Source organism: Genypterus blacodes, unplaced genomic scaffold (genome assembly GCF_046128005.1).
Source record: "Genypterus blacodes isolate CSIRO-AG114 ecotype Tasmania unplaced genomic scaffold, CSIRO-AGI_Gbla_v1 ptg000048l_1, whole genome shotgun sequence".
Classification (NCBI taxonomy): Eukaryota; Metazoa; Chordata; class Actinopteri; order Ophidiiformes; family Ophidiidae; genus Genypterus; species Genypterus blacodes.
This window is the reverse complement of record NW_027466861.1, coordinates 2,815,650-2,838,782: the sequence shown is the minus strand read 5'-3', so window position 1 is coordinate 2,838,782 and position 23,133 is coordinate 2,815,650. Positions and strand designations below refer to the sequence as shown.

Genomic DNA, 23,133 nt, shown 5'->3' with positions numbered 1-23,133 from the left:
GACATAAACACAAAAGTAGGATATTTAATCTTGATAAATGCTTGTTTGAGATATTTTCTACAAGATGCTGAATTAATGTTTTCCAGCTTTATAAGTAGCGAAATGCTATCCACAGTACAGTCCATGTACCTTGGATGAGGATGAAAGACACTCGCCTCAGTATGTAGCACGCACGTCGTTTGGCAAGACGGCTCCGTAATTAGCAGAAAATGAGAATTCCTCACCAATCTCAGCACTGCACCTCTCACAGGATACTGCTGATGCTTAACAATATCTGCTTCGCCTCGATTACCATAATTTCTCCAGAGAATGGAGGGATGAATGAGTCAGATGACGAAGAGGTGAGATGAAACCGTGCCAGAGGAGATAAAAGAGGGCTGTCGTGCCTCCAACTATCCATCTCAGGAGAAGACATTTTGATTCCCACACTTAACCCTGCTTTGAAGCGCAGTTTAAAGATTTTTCCTGGCCCTTTAGCCATGAGAGAAATTCTCTGGCCTCCCGAGTTATTGTTATATGATGATCTGAAGTGAGAATAGATGAATCGTGTTGGACAATGTGAATCCAAATCCTTTTCTTTATCAGTTGAGGGTTTTAATGAGCAATGGAGGAGGAAAGCACTGTGATATTGTGGTGGTATGAGACAGTGGGAGAATGTCTGTGGAGACAAGGTGAGATAGAAGGAGGAGGGGACGGAGAGTAGCTCAGTCGCCTGAGATCTGGAATGAAGTTATAATAACCACGGCGACCACACACAGAGTGCACAGAAATGTGAAATGAGGCTAAATGTTCCCCAGCATCGCAAAATGTCAGACTCATTAACCCTGCAAATGAAAACAAAGAGCACAGGCCAAAACCCAGAAGATCTGACAGATAGAGAGAGGTAGAGCAAGAGAAAGCAAGAGAGACCGATTCTTTGCAGAGAGACAGACAAGCAGACAGAGAAGAGAGAACGAGAGAGAGACAGAGAGATCCATAGTGACAGCGAGGTGCAGCGAGTGAGAGAGTGACAGATGGACAGAGAGAAAGAGACAGGCGGGGGGAGACAGACAGACGGGTCTCATATGTTTCACTTCATTGATATTCCATGTTGCTGGATTCCTTCAGCCGCTCCCAGTCACTGCTAATGAACAACACTATTACTCAGCCTGTAATGGTGTCGCCGCCCTGCTGGCTAACCGTGTTATGTTGTGCGCAATGCACATAACATTGTTTATTCTTTCTCACAGATGGCTTTGTATCGACGGATGTCCTTCAAATCACATCCCTGTCTGATCTGACATATCAGTGTAATAACACTGGATCCAGCTTTTGCCTTCTCTCCCTCTCTGTGACACACACAGACCCATACACACACATAGTCAATATTCTCACTCCATATATTGAGTCCATCTTATCTTCAACTGCTGCTGATTGGACATAAAGTGTGCCTACAGTGTTGCCGTGGCTCAATATCAAATCCAACCAAATGAGGGAAAGTATCCCTTCCACACACTAACATACAGTAAATGGTCATCAGCATATCATGACACTGACGGTCATCGTATAAAAGGGACAAATCCTCAAAAAGGAGAGCCGATAAATGATCATTCACCACCATACATTCATAATGCTTTAATGATAAAATAGACATTTAACTTAAAAAACATGATGCTGAAACTGGTGATGATGATGATGGTATGTGTGAGCAGTCGCTCTCTTCTTACTGGCCAAACATCTCTTTATCTTCCCCCACCAGCATCTTTTATGTGATCTGCTCTGCCTGGGCTCAGGTTTTCCAGTGAGGACGTGGCGCCAGACCTGCCTGGGTGCGGTTGATGTCGTGCCTTCTGTTGGAGGCATAGGGGTTGCTTTGTTGGTGGTACTGGGTCGGGCTGCTCCTCCTCCCAGGGGGTGTCCACCAGGACATGTTGTCCTCCTCTTGGTGGGTCCTGCTGAAGGGGGGTTGTCCGTGTCTGGCCTCATCATGGGTTCTACTGGACGTATAAGGGTTGGTTTGTTGGTGGACATACTGGGTTGGGCCACTCTTCCTCACAGGGTGAGTCCACCTGGAGATGTCCCCCTGCTCTTGGTGGTCCCTGCTGATTGAGGGTTGACTATGTCTAACCTTGTCATGCCTTCTATTGGATGTATAAGGTTTGCTTTGTTGGCGGACATGCTGGGTTGCGCTGCTCTTCCTCATAGGATGAGTCCACCGGGGGAAGTTTCCCTGTGCTGGGTGGGCCCTGTTCATGGGTGGTTGACTATGTCTAACCTCGTCATGCCTTCTACTGGCGCTATGAGGGTTGGTTTGTTGGTGATCATACTGGATCGGGCTGTACTTCCTCAGAGAGTGCATCCACTGGTTGTTTTTTGGCGCTGGATGGGCCCTGCCAATGGGGGGTTGACGATGTCTGACATCATCACGGGACCTACTGGGGATATAAGGGTTGGTTTGTTGGCGGACATACTGGTTTGAGCCGCTCTTCCTTGCAGGGTGAATCCACTGGGAGTTTTTCTGGGCTGCGTGGGCCCTGCTGATGGGGGGTTGATGATGTCTGACCTCGTCACGCCTTCTACTGGAGGTATAAGGCTTGGTTTGCTGGTGGATTTGCTGGGTTGGGCTGTACTCCCTCAGAGTTTCAGTCCAAGGGGAGTTTTTCTGCACTGGCTGGACCCTGCTGATGGGGGGTTGACGCCCAGGTGTCCAAAAGTCATACATGACTGCAGTCACCCTCCGCACAAAAAAGGAATGCTGCAGAACCTGAGTGGGTGTGAGGCGTGTGGTTGCATCCAGCTGCAGAATCCATTTCATTAGGTCCACAAACAGCCAACGATCATACAGTTCTCCCAGTATGTCTTCTTCTTCTTCTGTTTTTGGGCTGGACTGATTGAACTGGAAGTTTATTAAGCAAAAGAGGACAAGATGTGAAATTAGTTTCCATGTTGCTAAATATTTGGCAGAAAAAATCCCCTCTATTCTACACAGGTTCTAGTCTTAAAATGTGAACAATCAAAAGAGATTTACATTGGAAAGGTCATCCAGTGACCTCACTCTCAACTCTTTCTTCATTGTCTCCAACACAGGGTGGATATAGAACTCTTCTGGAGTCTGCAAAGACAACACAAAGACAAAAAAGTCAGCATTAAATTAGGCCAGGCAGACATGCAGTAGCACACAGATCAGAGCAGAGTAGCGATCCTACCTTCAGTCTCCAGTGCTGCTTGCTGGAGGTGTTGAAAAACCTTGAGGTTTTTAGTCCAGACTGCAGCAGATGGTCTGGAGGCTGACCCACAATTTGCACGATGGCCTTCATCTAAAGACAAAAACGTAAATTCACCTCACACCTGGAGACCAGTTCTGTTATAATTAGACTAGTTTCAGACTTGGAAACGCAACATATCTTCCAAAAATACTTCTGATACTAAATATGAAACAGAAACCATAAGGAAATCACACATAAGTATATACGTACTATCTGGTATTCATCTTTGCCACTGAATAAATAAAACCCAAGGTAAAGATGAGCAGCCACACATCCAAGAGACCACATGTCTATTGCCTCCATGTATGGCAGACCCAACATGATCTCTGGAGACCTGAAAGACAAGAAACAATCATGAACAATTATGATCTGTGGTATTATTTGCAATCAGTAGTCCATATAACACCAGTATGGCCTCACAGCGGGCATAAAGAGGTGGACTATGAAGTCACTTATTACCTGTACAGGAGACTCTGCACGCCTGAGCCACTAATAAAATTTGATATATCATAGGCTTTGCCAAAATCTATAATTTTGACTCGAATAGGCCTCTCTCCACGGTCCACGATCATGATGTTTGACGACTTCACATCTGCGTGAATGATGTTAAAAGTCTTCAGGTACTGCAGTCCAGTGGCAATCTGGGAAAGACACAGGAAATGATAGAGGTCACACATGTTCTATGTGTTTGGGTTTTGTATTTGAGTTTATCGGTGCATTGGAGAAGAGGGCGTGTATACCTGCTGAAGGATGGGTCTGATGGTCTGCAGAGACAGAGGCATGAAGTGTCTCTTCTTCATCATGTCCCAAAGACTGGTGTCAAGGAGGTCAAACTCAAGGCAAAGGCGTCCTTGGTCAATGAAGCTGTGGTTCAGCCACAAAAAGGAGTCAGAGAGAGGAGCCAAAGATCTCAGCTTGTGCAGGATGGCCACCTGAGCGAGAACAGAGGAGTTTTAAGTTACCTTCATTGCATTTTGTAAAATATGCTTTCATAGTTAATATAGTCGGACTATAATAAAGGCTATGTCACACACAATGCACAAGCCAAACTTTAGTAAGCAAGCCTGGTTTCTTTCTCACCTCTTCCATTGCATCTTTCAGCGGTACGTCATCCTTGATTGTCTTCACAACCACTGTCTTGTCTGTGTCCTTCCTGATGCATTTGAGGACCTCTCCAAATGTCCCCTCACCCAGGATGGACTGCACCACGTAGCTATGGGAGCTGGAGGTCAGTTGGCTTCCAGGTTTAGTGACGATGTGGTCTCGAGCCCTCGAAGCCTGATGGGAATCTGAGGCAAGAGAAGACGCAGCAGAAGCAGAGATAGAAGCGGAGGCAGAGGCAGAAGAGGAGGAGGAGGAAGAAGAAGAGGAAGAGTTGTTTGATTTGCTTGGTGAAATTTCTCCACTTTCACAGGGGGAGGACATTGCTTTAACAAAATCTGACACCTGCTTTCCAGAGGCTGCCTGAGCTTCTTTTGTATAGTTTTAAGTAATGACGTCATGTAAATGACGACCGAAATCAATATAATTAAACGGCAAGCGCCGTCGTTTTGTTTAGGTCATCGCGTCCCGTAAAATTACCATATGACGCATTCGGCCGGAAGTAGTAAAACCTGATATTTAACGATCGGAAGAAACAAACAGATCGGTGTATAGTTTGTGTTGTCCACACACAACATTTGTCTCGGGTGTGTGTGAGCGCGTGATGTTGGCTAATGAGCTCTTTTCGCCACCGCTCACCTCGATTCACGGTGCTCGTCCCAATCAGCCAATCAGGATGCTCTCCGTGTGGTTGCCCCGATCGTCCCACACGCGGGGGGAATCCCAGGGAGCAGCTGACCCGACTCTGTGATCCTGTAACCCTGAGTCCACGAGTGTGTAATTGTGCTCACTTGTAATAAACGGCGCCCCGATCGTCTCTGATATGTAGCAGCTCTATGGTCTCTCTCTCTCTGCTTTGTGAAACCTTTACGCACTTTAGACCCAGTTTATTGATTTACTCTGATTTTCTTTGTACTGCTCTATTTAAAAAATAATATATAAAAAAATAAAAATAAAAATATAACTTGCTTCTGTATTTTTGCACTCTGTACCGTTGCACTGTGATGATTTATTATCTTTCCCTGTACTCGTACGTAATGAGTATGAACCTAAAAACATGACGTTTTACATTCACTTCAGATAGAGATGCATTTATCCCTCCCCCCCTCCCCCCAAACATAATAAACAAAAACAGTGTGGATTTGAACCACTAACCCTTTAGGTTAGTAGTACCACACTTACCATATTAGAGTTATTATTAAAAATTTCACGCATAGAAGCTTCATACACAGATCATATTTCGCCACCAGGCCACCAGGGGGCGACTACAATTTCCAATGGACCGCAGTCTGTTCAGAATATGCGTTTTATTTGGTTTGCTATCAAAAGTTGTGGACAGGAAGTGGTGAGGCACTTCCTTCCTGCTTCCTCACCGGTGCCGCCCCGCCCCCTCCCTCTTACTTGCCAAACAAACACACCTGTTCAGGTTGCAGATTCCACTTTAGCGGAATGTAAGTTTAGAACCAATGCAATAGTTTATACCAATACAGAGATTGGATACTTTCAATATAAAAGACAATTTTTGTGATTTTGGACTGAATACAGGTCAGACGGTCACACCACCAGACTAATGGACTTCGCTTTGAGGGATTTATGAATGGAAATAAATCAAGAACCGTCCCAAGCAACCCAAGAACATGAGGGCTCTCAAGTAAGGTAAGACAGTCCGATTATTTGGCTGCTTTATTGTGTATTTTTTTTCTCTATTGTACAGCAGTGACAATGTGTCAGGCTTTTTGTAGCGAATTGAGAATTTTCACTGAATTTTGTCCGCTGCCGGGTTGTGCTTTCCTCATAGTTCACTTCAGATTTGACTGATGTCCATTGTAGCGTTTGGTTCTCTCTGAACATTGGGATCCGGTGAAATGTTGTTATGACGTGCACATCTCTGACTGAATACTTTCTACCGTTTCATTCTCCCTTTCTCTGTATCCATATGCTCCGTTCCAGTAAAATGCTATTTATACAATTCCATTTTATCCGTGTAGCCTTAGTGCACTGAAAATTCTTCATTTGTGCTGAATGAATGTTTACAGTACTGGTATGGCTCAATTTGGAATCAAACCACATCATTTCAGTAAACAAACATTATGTTTTAACAAGACAGCCCAGCTCCACTTCCCAACATCTGTCAAAAGTGTCTGTGGTGAATGAAATTGAATCAAGCCCACCCTGAGACATTAACAGTTGCGGAAATGATGGAATTATGGAAATAATGCACCATTATGGCAGTCACACTGAATTATAGTTGTATCATTCATTCTGAAGTGATTCCTCCACAGTATAGATGACTTCAAAACATCTAAAGCAGTTGTCCCCATGACAACAGAGCATCATTAAGCCAGAGAGGGGGGCACTCTCCTTGCCACTTGCATATTTAAATCGTTGCGTTTTCACATAGTTTCTTTCTTTGCATTCCTCCTGTTCAGTCCTAACACAAGGAACACTGATTGTTATCACGCAAAATTTTAGTGGCACTAAACCTTAAAAAGGAGCGTCAATAAACAAATATACAGCATAATACATTCAAATTGCTTTATTGAAAAACATTTTACTTAAAAAAACTATGCTTAAAAAAAGTCCCAAAGTCAGTTTAATGTTTTGAATATGAGCACAACTTGAATCATCATGTGGTGTTGCTCAAGTCGCCGTTGCTGAGGTTGTTGCTCTACACCTCGACAGTCGGGTTGGTTTGTTGATGGACATTCTGGTACAAGCAGAAGCAGAAGTGAGATGTGTTACTGTGCTTGGTTCCTGAGAGACACAATCCACTGGGAGATGGCTTCCTTTGATGGGTGGGCCCTGCTGATGGGGGGCAGACGATGTCTAACCTCATCATGGGCTCTACTGCAGGTATAAGGGATGGTTTGTTTGTGGACATTCTGGGTCTGGCCGTACTTCCTGAGGGAGAAAATCCACCGGGAGATGGCTTCCCTTGATTGTTGGGCCCTGCTTATGGGGGGCAGACGATGTCTGACCTCATCTTGGGTTCTACTGGAAGTATAAGGGTTGGTTTTTTGGTGGACACACTGGGTCTGGCCATACTTCCTCACAGGCAGAATCCACGGGGAGATGGTTTTCTGTGATGTGTGGACCCCGCTGATGGGGGGGAGACGATTTCCACCCTTGTCAAAGTCCAAGCTGATCCTGCTATTGTCAGGCATTCCGTAAAGGCAAAGGTTTGTGTTAGTGTCTTTAAATGTAGGTGGGTAATATCATTGAATAAGCTCCAGTGAAACATAAGCAGTTGAGTACAACACTTACCATTTGCCTCTCTGGTCCTCATCTTCAGCCATCTTACTCGCCAGGACATATCTGACCTGCCTCTGGGTGTTGTTCAATTTCTTCTGCCTAAGGGGGTGGATTGGTTGTTGCAGGACAGGCTGATGGGAAGATGGGGTACTGTGTTTGTCAGATTTCTGATGCCAGCTGAAAAATGGATGCTGCATAACTTGACAGGGTGTGATTCGTGTGGTTGCATTCAGCTTCAGCATCCTCTCCATCAGGTCCACAAACCTTCGCACATCCGCAATATGTTCTGCACTTTGCAATGTGCTCTGACAGTTCAAAGGTTTTACCTGAAAGTAGAATACAGGACATGAGAAAATAGCTTCCTGTAAAGAGTAAATAATTTTAAAAAATCTACATTGCGTTCTGTACACTCATGGCCAAACATATTGGCACCCCTGCACATGAAATTATTCAATTATCACTTGTCAACAAAATAAGTATCTAGTCTACTTGTGCCAATTTGATTCTTTATTTCCATAGCATATTAATAGCACTGAAAGTGTTTTTGGTTCAGATCTTAACTTAGCCATTTAAATCATAAAATAAACACATTCCTTCACCTCTACACTGGAAGTTGGTCTGCTCTTGTCTTGCAAACTGCTCCAGTTCGCTCAGATTAGCAGGGTGCTTTCTTTCAACTGCTGTTTTCAGATCTCTCCACATGTGTTCAATGGGACTTGAGATCTGTACTCATTGCTGGCCACTTAAGAATAGTCCAGTGTTTTGTTTTGAATCATTGCTGCGTGCTTTTTAATGTGTTTTCCTGGTGGAGGACCCATGACCTTGACGGAGACACTGGGTCACGCGTTGTGACACTGGGTGGAACATTGTGATTGAAAATACCTTGGTAATCTCTCGATTTCATGATGCCATGCACAGATTCAAGGCACTTCATTTCATTGAGTTGGCAACAGATGATGCGAGTGGAAACAGTTCTACCTTGTGTCTGAAGGTGAAATCCAATTATTTTCTCTACAAAGGTGCCAGTAATATTGCCCAGACCATTTTGGGAAAAAATGCAAGTTTGATTGACCAGGACGTAAGTTCTAGCCTAGTTTCTAGTCTTTGAAAGTGAACCAACAAAAGAGACTTACTTCAAAAACGTCATCCAATGTCAGCAAATTGGTTTCTGGCAGGTTGTTTCCATGTTGCTAAAAATGAAGTAAAAAAATTTAAATTAGTGCATTTCATATTCTACACAAGTTCCACTATAGGTTCTTCTCTTTTGAACCATCAAAAGATATTTTACTTTGGAAAGGCCATCCAGCGACTTCAATCTCAACTCAAGGTGGATATAGAACTCTTCTGGAGTCTGAAAAGACAGCAGAAAGTTAGCAATGCTATGAATCCGTTAAAGACATGAAGAAGCACACAGATCAGAGCAGTGTAGCTATCCTACCTTCAGTCTCCAGTGCTGCTTGCTGGAGGTGGTGAAAAACCTTGTGGTTTTTAGTCCAGATATCAGCAGATGGTCTGGAGGCTGACCCAGAACTTTCATGATGGCCCTCATCTACAAAATTTTCAAGACACACTTAAGAGACCAGAGGATTTTGACAAATTTCTGTAAAACAAGATTTGATAACACTTCTGTTGATAGACGTTGAAACAGAAACCATAACAGGATGATGTGGGTCTGTAAAGCCCTTTGAGACATTGTATGTGATATTGGGCTATACAAATAAAATTGACTTGACCTCACTTGATAATACAAAAAACGCACATTTGTAAATACGTACCATCTGGTATTCATCTTTGCCACAAAATAAATAAAAACCAAGGTAAAGATGAGCAGCCACACATCCAAGAGACCACATGTCTATTGCCTCTGTGTACGGCAGACCCAACATGATCTCTGGAGACCTGAAAGACAAGAAACAATCATGATTACATCTGTAGTATTATTTGCAATCAGTAGCTCATATAACACCAGTATGGCCTCACAGCTGACGTAAGAGATCAGTTATGGTGTCGGTTATTACCTGTACCCCAGACTCTGCACACGTGAACCAGGAGTGGCATTTGACGCATCATGGGCAAGACCAAAATCAATCATTTTCACCCTGTGGGGCAGCCATCGATGGTTTACCATCATGATGTTTCCTGGCTTCAGGTCTGCGTGTATGATGCCAAAATTCTTCAAGTACTGCAGTCCAGTGGAAAGCTGGGAAAGACACAGAAAATAAAGCAGGTAGATTAGGTCAGACATTTTCTATCTGTATTCATTTTGTGACAGTTTGTCATTGCCTAGAAGGGGGCACATACCTGATGAAGGATGGGTCTTATGCTCTGCAGAGACATTGGCATGAAGTGTCTCTTCTTCATCATGTCCCAAAGACTGATGTCAAGGAGGTCAAACTCAAGGCAAAGGCGTCCTCGATCCATGAAGCTGTGGTTCAGCCACACAAAGGAGTCGGAGAGAGGAGCCAAAGATCTCAGCTTATGCAGGATGGCGACCTAAGAGAGATCAGAGGTTACATTAATGGCAGTTAGCAAAAAATCCTTTCAAATGCAGTTGATATAGTAGGACTACAGTATAATACATATAGTATGTAAGTATTGTGACAAACAAGCAAGCAAATGTGGTTTCTTGCCCACCTCTTCTAGTGCATCTTTCAGTGGTATTTCGTCCTTGAACACCTTCACAACCACTGTCTTGTCTGTGTCCTTTCTGATGCATTTGACAACCTCTCCAAATGTCCCCTCACCCAGGATGGACTGCACCACATAGCTATGAAAGCTGGCGTTCAGTTTGCTTCCAGGTTTCACAGAGATAGGGCCTCTAGCCCTATGAGGAGATGGCTGCTTATGGTAAGTCACATCTGAGGCAAGAGAAGAAGCACAGAGGTCCAGTTATGAAACATAGTGCTGCAGGATAAACTACATCTAGATGAGGAGGAGTCATTCAGACTATTCAGACTATAGACAGGCATGATATGGCCACGTCCTGAGTGACTTAATAGCCTGGACGCCTGCACTTGATGAGGGTGGGTGACATTTATTTGACCAAGTTCAGAATAAAGAACATTTCAAAAACCATCTACTGAAAGCATGGATCACCTTTTTTCCCAGCTACTTTTTTTTTTTTTTACATACTGCCTAAACAAAAATATTTTTTTGCGATGGTGTAGACTAGAGGGAGAGTGCAGATACTTACATTTTGTCCTTTCATTCTTTGCTGCCAATTCAAGGTTCTTTCTAGGGACCTGCGTTGTTGCTCCCTCATTATGACTTGACTGCCTTCTTGCCAGAAGTTGAACGTTGGAATGACTGAGAGGCATCTGGACAGGGTCTGGTGAGACATGTGCGTGGAGATACCTATCGGATATGCGTGATATGCAGAGGAAAGTTTTAAGAATGAGGGCAGGGTACAGTGTTATATACGGTATGTGTGTGTGAGTGTGATGTGCGTGTTGTCAATGAAGATGTGAGGTTAAGCTGTGACAGAGTGATACTGTATTCTTGTACACTGGCAGCAAAGATAGAAAAACACAACTCCTCAGGAAGTCGTGAGAAGAACAGGTGTTGTTGCATTTGTGAGTCTGCCAAAACATGGATTGATTTGAGACAATGGCAGCCAGGCACACACCAATATATAACAATATATTCACCAAAGACCAAGATGATATGTCGGCAGCAGATGCCATTTTGGCTAAACTGGAAAAAAAAGTGCAGTGATGCCAAAACCACCATTTCCGCGCTTGCTTTGCCGCTCTACATATCGCATGAGTGATGACCAGTCTGTAAACTGATCACACTTTGTTCAGGCTCATAAACACGTCAGCTACCTTGCACTTCCAACTAAGACCACATTTGCCACTGTAATTCCTCTCTTGGACGGCTGTATTCATTCTGTTAATCATCCCAACGTTTCAATACAAATAATATACCACACTCCATACATTGACCTCATGAAACGCTGGAGAACATTGGTCATGAATATCACATAGGTAGAGTCAAACCTGTCACGCTGTGGTGTCCACATCTGACTTACTTATTAGTTACTGTTTCATGATGGAGAAGGCGACGCAAAAACTGATCACTATCATTTGCAATCCAGTAGTAATGTATAAGGATGACATCAGTGTTGTAACAGTTGGGTTGGATGTCATCATTGTTGGAACTTGGTGGGTTTGGATGACATCAAAGTTCAAACTTTTTATAAGTTTGATGGCATCACTGTCAATCAGTCAAGCAGCTTTAGAGTCCGATGCTGTAGGAAGCAACACAGTTTTGTAAATCGACGTTTAATCGACGAATTTATCATTTAAGCGAAAGTTACATAGTCTTGTCGTTAGCGTGTCGGACGCAGTTTGCTAGTTTTTATTCCGGAGGACAGGAAAGTTTTCAAGCGTGATTGTTTTGCACCCTGCAAGTTTGTCATACAACCTATTTCATCTGCTACCTTTCATTTTGTTCTCCGAATGCTGCCTCTGGTTCCGTCTCCACAAAATAATCACATTGGAGCTCTGAAACAAAATATTAACCACAAAGTGCATCTGTAACCAGCCACAGTCTGGCCTACATCCATAAAAGGGTTATTAATTTGGTCAGAGAGGCTTTGACATACGCAACGGTTCCATCATCACCCACACACTCCTGCGCTTCTGACTTCCCTTGAGCTTTAGAGAAACACAGTTTGATTTTCAATTTACAATCCCAATAAGAAACTCCTTGGGTAAAACAAACTCACATCACTTGCTTGATTAAATCTAATCATCAGAGGTCTGCCGAGATAAACAAAGGGAGTCTGTTTTTGGTTGATTCTAAAGCTGCAAGAGTTGCATCTCATTTCAAGTACAATGGGCCTAATTATAAAATATGCACACTAATCCTGGTTTGCAGTAATTAGATGTTCTTCTGTATTGTGAGCTGGAATGATGAACATTTGTGTGTTGCGGAATGAGTCATAATCCAGTGAGGAGACATTTTGACCATTGTCATTTTTAATTAATCTACAGCAGTGGAACTCACACACAGCAGTGCATACACATTTACAGCCAGTCAGTTCTTTGTGACAGTTATATATAAATAGATAGACAGTTTAGTTAAATTTAGCATTGAACTAAACTAAGCAACTGCACACAACACACACATGCACATCAGAATGTCACAGGCCATCCAAACAGCTTTCTGACTGCCCTTCTGTTAAAGTGAAGCCTAACGAGCAGCCTGTGAATCCTTTTTTTGAAACTTCTAAATATAACATTAGTTCTCTCTTGGGGCCGTTGCCAGCGTGTCGTTATGCAGAATGGATCCCTGTGCCCAAACACACTGACAAACGCTTTCAAGTTATGGCCTTAACTCATCCACACTGCCAACACCAAACTTGGTCATCAAGTTTCCTGTACGACGCCAGCAAACAGGACAGAGTCATGAACTAGATGACTAAATCCAGGACTGTACGGTACTACTGCTGCATGGGTTAAGTGCTGGATTAAGTTTAGATTGAGATGTTGGCGGTATTGACCTCTGATGCTCAAGTTGAGTTTTTATGTGTTTGGAAACAGGAGGAAGCAGGAGTGGGGGTAGAGAATAAATGAGCTAGAGATGAACTAGAGATGTGACAAAGCGGCAGAAAAGAAGCGACACATTTGCTGCAGGCGCGTCGTATTTGTATTAATGTCCATGTTCACGACATTCCTAAGCAGAAGTCCAATTCCATTTTGAAAGGCTTACCGACACCACGCACGCAAATCAGCATTTTATGCAGCGGCGTGTCCCTCGTGTCACTGGCGCTTTGCTCTGCTGCACTTCTCCTGCACTGCGCCGCGCCTGCCTTTTTGTCCCGCCGTAATTGAGCATCGCCTGCATCCCCCCCCCCCCCCTCGTACCCAGGGTGCTCAGCGTTACGAGCTTTGACAAGTAATTCATACTTTGCTGAGTCGTGCCCATAAATTGCCGTAGCGTAATCCTGCCCCCGAGGGACGTGGCACGATGTCAAAACGTCCAGGTTTGTTACGGTTGCGGAACACTTAGCGCGACGTTTGTGCATTTAATGGCCGGGCACAAACGGGCTTCAGACGGTGTTTGGGGCCTAAATTGTTATGGGAGAGACACGCAGAGCAGATGTGCACCATGCTGAGGAAAACATATGGCGGACATAATGTGTCCCACTCACACGTTTCACAGCTGGCGAAAGCTTGCAAATGTGCGAAATCTGGCCGTTTTTTTGCCAACGCGCGGGCGAAACTGCAGCCAGATGCTATTAAGGAATCAACTGATGCTAATATGCTATCAGCATAAGTGTTCCGCCTATGATCACGTCTGTCTGCCTGTCTGGCTCTCTTTCTGTTTATCTCTCTCTTCTCTGTCTGCCTCTCTGGCTGCCTGACTCAAGTCGAACCAGAGTTGATCAGTCAGTAAACTTCGAGTCCTCACAGCGCCCCCTAGAGGCTTCCAGTGTCCCTGCTAGTAGCCTAAGTATGCGTGGGCGCAGCATCAGTCAGGTGGTGTAACTTCACCTTAATCATCCCTCATCCTGACCTACTTCTTTGCCTTTGAAAGCGCAATTTCGGCGATATGAGATCTAATCAGATTAGACTCCAGCACAGGTATTATCGGCGCGGCGGCATTTTCCAAAACAAGCGGCGGAAAATCTCAGACATTTGTCACAGTTTATTTGATACGGATCTAAAGCCCGGGGAGGTTTTTCCAGAATGGGATCGGTTCTTTCATCTGAAGTGTTTCATATTCACAACAGGACGGGATTATGCAGCACTTACAGACCATCACGCTGAACTGAGTCATTACTTTGATTGTATAGATCATTAATAAACAATCGAGTGTTGACTGATCACATCCAATCACTATCTCGGTGTCGTCAATATGAAGGCAGGCGAGAGGAAGAGCAACAGTGCCACCTAGCACAACATGGGCCTGAGAGGGAGCAATCACCCTGAATGGCAAAGCCGCTCGTTACCGTGGTATTAGGATTGATTGGCGTTGTTTATAATTGCCTCAATCTGTGGCTTCTTGATGTATCAATGCAGGACGTATCAATCACATCCACGCGCCGCTGTGAGGAGCAGGAGGCCTTCATACATCTCACGCATACAAAGTAAATGTTTGTGACAAGTTTTCCACACATGATTTATTTAGAGACACACACACACACACACACATCCTAATTAGTCCTTGATCAAGCCTGCCGCGGTGTTTGTCGATGTCTCCCTTCCATTGCGAGGCTGCGACACTAAGGATGAGTCACGGAGCCTCGGTACGGTGGCCGAGAACCGCCACCGCTGCAAATAAAAGAAGCGCTGCAAAAATAAAAAAGCTGGTGTGCAAAAATAAAAAGCTGGTGCAAAAATAAAAAAGGCGATGCAAATAAAAGAAAGTCTGCAAAAAAGAAACGCTACGGCAAATAAAAGAAAGTCTGCAAAAATAAAAAAGTCGGTGCAAAAATAAAAACGGTGATGCAAATAAAAAAGCCACAACGGAAGAGGGTTACCGGGGACTGTTTTTGCCGATGCACCTGTGTGAGTAGAAGACGACGCCGACGCACCTGTGTGAGGAGAAGAAGACGGCGACGACGACGAGAAGAAACTACGAATAGGAAAACGAACTAGAAAGTAAGTGAACATGATAGTGTTTAATGTCGCTACGTGTACTTTTTAATGTGTTATTTGGTTAGGCCAGGTAACCCCAGGTTTGAAGTTGAACTGGAGAATGCCGGTGTATTGTTAGCTTCGGCTAACACGGGGAGACCACTAACGAGAGTGGAAGCAACTGACGGCTACAGCTTATTACTATCGTTGTTGTTGTTGCTTGTATCATTAATAGTCATGCTAACAATAATCTAAGGCGTGGGTAACAATAGTTATTTGGATGAATGTGAAGTTTAAGCTGTGTGAGGTGGCCAGGGACTTTTGTGAAAATACCATGACCATAATGTCAGATTGAGGTATTGAACTGACGGCTAAAATGTTCATGCAATTTAAGTCCAAAGCAACCTAATGATACTTGTTTTTTTTGTTTGTTTTTTGCAGATCATAATGAATTGTCCTTTTTGTGGACACCAGCAGCCTCCGAAACTACTTTGTCGGATTCAGAGGTGATCATCATGAGTCCAAGCTCTGCAGAATTCAGTGCAGCTGATACATTGGTGAGTGCCACATTTGTTGTGTCTTACATTGATTATATTGTAAGTTCTGTCTGAAAATGAAAATGTTTCTAGATTTTACATAGAAGCCATGTTTCTGATGAAACGTGCCAAAATAGCATTTTAAATTACAGTAAATGTTGCAGTGTCCTGGCCTACACATATTTTACAAACTTCAATATTTATGTTCAAATTTGTTCAGCTCTAGTTCTGTCAATCAAATTTGAAGTGCTCACTGATATATTGTTTTTTACTTCCAGATATGGGAACCTGCAGATGGAGAGTCAAGCACTGATTCAGCAGCTCTGGTAATTGTAGCTCCGAAACATAGTCTATCGTTCACACTTAGCCTTGTCTGAAAATATTGTCACACAATCAAGGCTTAAACTACTTAAAAGAATGTGTCACGCTCTGACCTAGAGATCCATGTTTGTGTACATTATATTAAACATTTCATTTTTAGACTGTTGTCAAGACCGCACATTTTTATTGTATTTGATATCAGGAATGTGCTTGCAGCTTCAGCTTGTTTCTTTAAATAAAAAATAAATAAAAAAACTACAGACTGTTCTTTTTTTTTTTTTTTAAGATTTTTTCAGGCATAGACAACTTTATTACAGACATTTGTACGTTGCTTTGGACAAAAGCCTCTGCCAAATGACAGGGGAGAGAAGAAAATGACAGCAGCAATATACAGCAGCAGCAAATACGACACATAAAAAGAAGTTTGTTTTGGTGTTGTCACAACACAAATATGTCCCTAAAATTTTTACAGACCAGCCATGTTTTTCAGGGTGATGTAGTTCTCTACAGCTGATTCCCACTGCAAAGGAGCTCTTACACCACTCTGTCATTGCAGTTCTCCAAAAAGAGTTTCATGCTCATCCCCAGCAGGAGTTGCTGGCACTGGCATGATGCTGGTGATGTGGTTCAGGGTTTGGGCAGATGCTGGGAAACCACAATTGCTAGGAGCAAGTACAGGAAAGTGTTCACACTGAGCAACACATCAATTAAGTTTCACTTTCATGGTCATTACAATTATCTCCAGAGTTTCTTACAGGACAAGGATGCAGAGACCCAAAGACAAGCAATGATCTTAGGTTAAACTAAGTATCAAATATTAAAGAAAGCATTGCACATGAGGGAAAACTTTATTGTGAATCTTAAATTTTATAATCAAAATGTTACAAAATATTTTCAAGTGCAGTTAAGTACCCACATTTTAGAGCACCACATTATTTCAGTTTTTACGTAATTAATAATAAATAAGGTGACTCCAGGAGGTGAACTTTGTGTTTGCAGGGCTGCCATTGAAGAGATGCCTCTCCCTCAAGTCACTGAACAGATCCATCCAAAATTGGCTCCTAGATAGAAAACACAAATTCATCCAGGTCATCGTTCTTCAAGAGGTTTAGATTAATGTACAAGTCCACTTACTACTGACTCATGCCTTTTGGAGATTTCACTACAATATACCCTTTCCTTTAAAAAGCACAGCAATATACATTAAACTGAGAAATAATATAAATGCATACAGCAAATACAATAATCCAGGGTCAAGTAAAACATAAATGAATTAAAAGTGACAGAAACCTTTGTTTCCGGAACCAGCTTTCAATCCGCTGGTTGGATGTTGAAGTGCCATACATGTGGCTTTAAGCTCCTGCAAACTCGTCTGCATGCTCTGATCTCATGGTACATTGAATGGCGGCCATTATTCCATTTTCAGTGCCGCAATCTGTGCGGAGCCGCTTTGGAAAAACTCCATGCTCAACTACACAGTTGATGTAGTTTTGAGCAATTACTGAAGGGTCGTTGTTCGTCTTTCCACAATTCAGCCACATAATTTTTCTGGAGAAGCCATCAATGCAGCCACTTATGCCAATTCCAAAAGGTTTTAATTTATTATACCCATCAACGTGCCAGGTTTCGTTTGGTCCCATTGAATGATATGCCCTTCGAACAAATCTACGTCTGCAGCGATTCTCTGTTCCACATGGATCCAGCTCTGCCATTAGGTGCATCGTCTTGTCTGACGACAAGAGAGTGTTTCCGTTTCAGAATCTGCAACATCGCTCTATACCCTAAAAGCTGGCCTGATCCCTTTAGCTCCTCGGAAATAGCTGCCTGCACAGTAGCAATTGGAGTGTAGTTGATCCTTCTGGTCAGGCTTGCATGTTTTAGTCTTTTTTGTAGATTGCGAAAACTGACTGATGTGTTGTGTTTGGTTTTCAGTAAGTCCACTATTATTTCATAACTATGGCCCTCTGTGAAATATTTTTGGATAAGTTCATCCACTGGAGTACTAGCTTCAGGACCTGAGGGGTAGGACGGAGGACACTATATTAGAGGCTAAATGATGAACTGCATAATGAACATTTTCAATTTTTACAGAGGTGAATAAATGAGATTGTTAAGATTATCATGTGTGGGTGACATGGTAGTTAGTGATTAGTTATTGAGGAATCAAGCTATTCAATGCACTCGTTAAAGTTAATTAATTGAAAATGTCTTTATATAAAAGTAGCATAGTGCAAAACACTCAAAATTGTTGCATAGGATTTTTTTACAGGGATCAGTAGCCTACTAGACTAAGAAACTTTCTTAATTTTTCATGTCTTCAAATTCATTGTATTCCACATGCCTCTGTTATGGATTTCACCATATGAAGTGGTATATTCATGACTAACAGACAGTATATTCTCTGAAAAAGCATAGCAATCCATCATGTTTAAGAACCTCATTAACTGTCAGAAAGAAATGTACCTTCATCTTGAAGACTCCTTAGGAACCTGACATTTCTACAGCATGAGCCACAATATACCAGGACGGATGGAAGGTTCACCCCACAGAATGGACAAAACATGACCTGGTAAATGACAAAGCAAAAACAGTCAAGTTTAGGATTCAATCTGACATTATGGTCATGGTTCTTTCTCAAAGGTCCCTGGCCACCCCACACAGCTTAAACTTCACATTCATCCACATAACTTCTGTTACCCACGCCTTAGATTATTGTTAGCATGATTATTAATGATACAAACAACAACAACGACAGTAATAAGCTGTCTTCACTGTAGATAGTCACCACAAAACGAGCTCACTCACAGAGTCACAGTCAGATGTTGGTCCAGAAAGTGTGTCTCCAATGCTGCTGAAGCTGTTTGAATCTGAAGCTACTTAAATAAATGAGTGTGATGGCATCACGCTAACAAAACGATGTCATCCAATAACTCAAACTCCAGCTATGATGTCAAACTGACATCTGGTTAGTGGTCTCCCCGTGTTAGCCGAAGCTAACAATACACCGGCATTCTCCAGTTCACCTTCAAACCTGGGGTTACCTGGCCTAACCAAATAACACATTAAAAAGTACACGTAGCGACATTAAACACTATCATGTTCACTTACTTTCTAGTTCGTTTTCCTACTCGTAGTTTCTTCTCGTCGTCGTCGTCGCCGTCTTCTTCTCCTCACACAGGTGCGTCGGCGTCGTCTTCTACTCACACAGGTGCATCGGCAAAAACAGTCCCCGGTAACCCACTTCCGTTGTGGCTTTTTTATTTGCATCACCGTTTTTATTTTTGCACCGACTTTTTTATTTTTGCAGACTTTCTTTTATTTGCAGTAGCGTTTCTTTTTTGCAGACTTTCTTTTATTTGCATCGCCTTTTTTATTTTTGCACCAGCTTTTTATTTTTGCAGCGCTTCTTTTATTTGCAGCGGTGGCGGTTCTCGGCCACCGTACCTCGGCGCTCGTTGCGATCCAGGTCGCACGGCGCCGTCCTGCCATTTTATATAATCCGGCATCATCTCAGGTGGAAGCTTCCAGGCGGCGTGGCGTCCCCTCTGCTGGCTGGTTAAAGACGTCTCAGGGCTGATTTGCAGAGATTGAGTGGCTCTCCTGTCACAGCGAGCGAGGGCCCTGTGTTTACGTCTTAAACGCTACACACACACACACACACACGCGCAGAGGAGTGGAAACTTTCAGCCACGGAAGTTCCGCCCGAGTGTCTCTCACAGTTTGTCTGAAAAGGAATCAAATGAAACTCTCAGCGTGGACATCTGCTTTTTTCTTCTTCTTCGCCACTAAAAACCTCAAATTGAGTACAAGATCAATTTCGCTGAAGCTGAAATTCTGTTTTAAAAATGAATGTGATGGACGCAGGGTGCAAAGCCTCCATTCACAGCCTGCTGGGCGGCTTTTCTTGTACTGCGAAATAGGAAATATCTTATCTGGTATATTCATGCTGAGCTCTTTCAACGTCGACCCGTCGCCTGTGACCGGCCCAATATCTCCCTCTTTTGAGAGTTTCTCTGTGGCGATGTCACCGCATACGTGTGCATGTGTCACTTATGCAAACGTGTGAAGCGCTTGAACCTGTCCGCTCCTTTTGTTGACGTGCTCTCACCGAAAACACACTTTAACACGTGTGTGTGCACGGGCAGGCAAGGTGAGCTCCTCGTGAGCTCCTTGGCAGAGGATGTTAACAGCAGAAGCTAAATGTCACAAGCCACAAAGCAACCAACCAGCTGCTTTGAAACGAAGCAGCTCCACTCATTAGCAGTCCATTTCCATCCATTACTGCCTGCCAGGCTGGATGCACATCATGAACACACACCCCCCCCCCCCCCCTTATAAACCCACACTAATCTGCTTATGTTTAAGTGGGAGTAATTCAAATCCCCAGTTCCTTATGAGGAAGAGGGAACCTATTGATGAAGAGTTTAGCAAGTTTCCTCTAACCTTCAGAGGAGAGGATGGACGCAACGAGCTTCATCACACCGAGTGCTTTACTCTGCTGTGAGTACATGAACTCGTTATTGGGTTAGGTTCCATTAGTCGTCTAAATGTGCGTTGTGTATTCTGTGACATGTTTGGTTTTCGCTCCGTCGCCGCTCCTCTATTATGTCCAATTAAGAAGGAGCTGCGATGGGACACGACGGGTCTATAGCATGTCCCCGAGAATAGACAGGGGGGTCATCGAGTCCGTCTGCCAGTGCGCAGAGACCTCAGTGTGACGCCGTGTTCAGACACCACGGAGAGAGAGAAGAGCTCGGTAATCAAACCTCAGAGGAAGAGGCCCGGAAGACGACCGAGTTTGACTCAAATCACAAAACTGTTAACTTGAAACTCAATGTCATGAAGAGTTTGGCAGTTTGTTTGTGAGAGCGTAAGCAAAATCGTCTTTCCTTTGCTCCCCCGCGGCTGTTTGGGGTGAGGCTGTGGTCAGACGAGTCCCCATGAGGCGGATTGTTACGTTGGCGGGTGCAGATATCGCTCAGGTGACAGATGAGGAGTTCAACCTGAGGCTCCGTCTGTACGCCGCCACCAAAGCCGCTGCATCGCATCTCACGCTTTGAAGTTTAATCTCCGACACGCCGGAGCTGGAAAAGGACGACACGCAAGAAGAAGAAGCAGGAAAGCATGAAGTGATGAGCGGCGACACACAAACAGAATATGGAATGCTGCTTTTGTTGAGGCAAAGACGCTGGTGGAGGATCGGCGAAGCTTCGGCAGACTTGTCATGAATCAGAATGAGACAGTTTTGTTTTGCAGCCAAATTAACAGAAACAAAAGCAATTGCTCGCATTAATCAAGTTCAAATCCAGATCTGGGGACCTGATGATGTCACCGTCTAACACCTAACAACAAAGACGTGACACAATCCGACACAGAACAGACTCCATGCAGGTCGGAGCGTCATGGATCCGGTGTCAGCTGATCCCATTCTCAGTCTGACCGCATCAAAACTTTCCCCGATATCCTTCACTGGGGCCAGAAAAGTAATTTAGCGGGCGGCTTATCTCTGCTGCCCAGGTTGTTTCGGGGTCAGCGGCGGATGTCAAACAAGACTGACTTCATTGTTGTTTTCCTGCAACCGAGCTGGCCGGCCGCAACGGCGCTTTATGGAAAATCAGCATTGCCGCAGTTTGGCACAGCTTCTGTTGTGCGGGAGGGGAAACGTTGATTCAGCTTTTCATTTCAAACAAATTAGTACTGGGTCAGTGTACTTTTGGTATTGCGGCGTGAGAAATATGACATTTACGCTTTTGTCGATGGGAAAACAGGCCGGCGGCGTCGCACAAATCCATCCACGGTACAAATCTGCAAACACCGCAAACAACGGCCGACTGAGGGACGAGGCCCCCAGGGAACACCAGGAGCCGTTTAGTTTTGTTAGAATAAAAGCCAATAGACGATAAAAGGACAGAAAGTCGAAACGGATAGTTGGACAGTTGAGTAACATTATTGTGCGGACTGTAAATAGGAGGAACCCGGAATCGAACCAGGAACCTTCCGATCCCTAGAACTGCAGAATCAAACGCGTCACAGATCGCTCCACCAACATTGCTGTTTTTTGTGTTTTTCTTCCCTCCCGCTGGGCGCAGAACACGCCGCCCTCGTCTCCCATCGTCTCTAATCACTGAGTGTTTGTACACCGACGCCCCGGGTGATGAAGAGGAGGGTGGAAATAACATCGGGCCTGTGACGCACGAGTCGCTCATCTGAGGCGGCAGGATGTTATTTGTTCTGGGCACCTCTTCTTCTAGGATGGGAGACAAACAGGACTCTGCATGAGCGGGTGCTTCGGTCATGGGTGCTTCATTGCGCCACCCACTGTTGTATTATGGCGCCTGCGGTCGTCGGATCAGAGCCTGAACCCGACCTCTGAACCTGTGACCCAGGAGCGCTCATGGAGTTGGTGTCAGGCTCCAACTCAGCTTATGGGCTTCTACAGCAATGTGGCGCCACCTATGGAGATCTAAAGGAAATGCAAACTGCCTAATGAAGAGGATCAACAAGGATCACGCTTACATGAGGTGCAAATACAATCAAAGAGGCAGAATGATGATGTGTGATTGTGGAAGTCTGATTATTTTACATAGGAGTGACACTGAGGATGGTCAGATCTAAAGTGACCACGCGGTGACATCAGGGCTGCGGCGGCGTGTCCTCGCTCGCTTGCTAATCAGGCCAAAGAATAACCCGGCACATCAAACCTCACATCCTCACAGCTCCAAACTCCTTTATTCCTCCTCAAGGGCACGTTTGAGTTAACCCGGCCAATTATCATATGCATGATTACCGTCTGTCCTTGTGGCCCTTTTTGTCTTCAGCCTGCCAATCTGTCTCCTCTTCCTCCTCGCAGCGCCTCTGTGAAGTTCTGACGGCTTTTAGAGCTAATCTTTATGTATGACTGCACTGTGGTGGGCGTCTGACTCCACTTACAATTCTAATGTATTCAGATATCACTTTTTATTCCTTATTGGGCCTCCTTGTGTGTGTGTGTGTGTGTGTGTGTGTGTGTGTGTGTGTGTGTGTGTGTGTGTGTGTGTGTGTGAGAGAACCTTTTGGTAAATAAAGCTTCAGCAGAGACGGTGTGTGTGTGAA

General features: G+C 44.1%; 2 long non-coding RNA genes across 2 annotated transcripts; one reads left to right on the top strand and one right to left on the bottom strand.

The window, feature by feature from the left end:
• The first annotated feature begins 15,023 nt into the window (after positions 1-15,023).
• LOC143000420 (uncharacterized) lies at positions 15,024-16,298 on the top strand. Its single transcript, XR_012963619.1, has 3 exons — positions 15,024-15,208; positions 15,626-15,741; positions 15,999-16,298. It is a non-coding gene; the product is annotated as an uncharacterized LOC143000420 (long non-coding RNA).
• Positions 16,299-16,870: 572 nt separating this feature from the next.
• Positions 16,871-19,298, bottom strand: LOC143000419 (uncharacterized). Its single transcript, XR_012963618.1, has 3 exons — positions 19,150-19,298; positions 18,505-18,607; positions 16,871-17,102 (listed from the first exon to the last, which is right to left on the bottom strand). It is a non-coding gene; the product is annotated as an uncharacterized LOC143000419 (long non-coding RNA).
• Between the last annotated feature and the right edge of the window lie 3,835 nt (positions 19,299-23,133).